Source organism: Rhipicephalus microplus, unplaced genomic scaffold (assembly GCF_043290135.1).
Source record: "Rhipicephalus microplus isolate Deutch F79 unplaced genomic scaffold, USDA_Rmic scaffold_13, whole genome shotgun sequence".
NCBI classification, from domain to species: domain Eukaryota; kingdom Metazoa; phylum Arthropoda; class Arachnida; order Ixodida; family Ixodidae; genus Rhipicephalus; species Rhipicephalus microplus.
Window position 1 is genome coordinate 10659092 of NW_027464586.1, and position 620 is coordinate 10659711.

The following is a 620-nucleotide window of genomic DNA, read 5'->3' on the forward strand; positions in this document are numbered from 1 at the left end:
AGTGCCTGGAGAAACAGCATCTAATGCAACAATTTTTTCGGTAAGCAAGACGGCGACAGTGTTGTGATACGTGCGGAATGTTTGTTTACCGCTTTTCTGCTTGAGCACAGCATTCCGTTGAGTGTCTCCGACCACGTAGGACCATTGCTGCGGAAGATGGTTTCAAAATGCGATGTCGCGAAGCGCTACGGCTGTGCTAAAACTAAGACTACAATGATTGTCGCCAAAATGGCAGGCCATGCGCAAGAGTGCGTGGTGAGTGCCTTGAAAAGACGAGTTTTTGCGGTTGCCACTGACGGCTTGGACAGCCAGGCACAGCTGTACCCCGTCGTGGCCACCTTCTTTGCGGAAGAATCGGGCATTATCGAAAGCAAAATGCTTACTTTAAGCACCCTGGAAGGCTCTTCAACGGGGCGCAACATCGCCAAGTTAATTATGGACAGTTTTGCGTCATTTATTGTGACATTGTCTAATTGCATAGCTTTTTGCTGTGACAATGCCAACGTGATGGGCAATAAAAATGGCGTAGCGGCAGCACTAACCGAGGCCCATGAAAGCATTGTGAAAATTGGATGCCCATGGCATTTAATAAACATTTCGGCTGAAAAGACAGCTTCTTG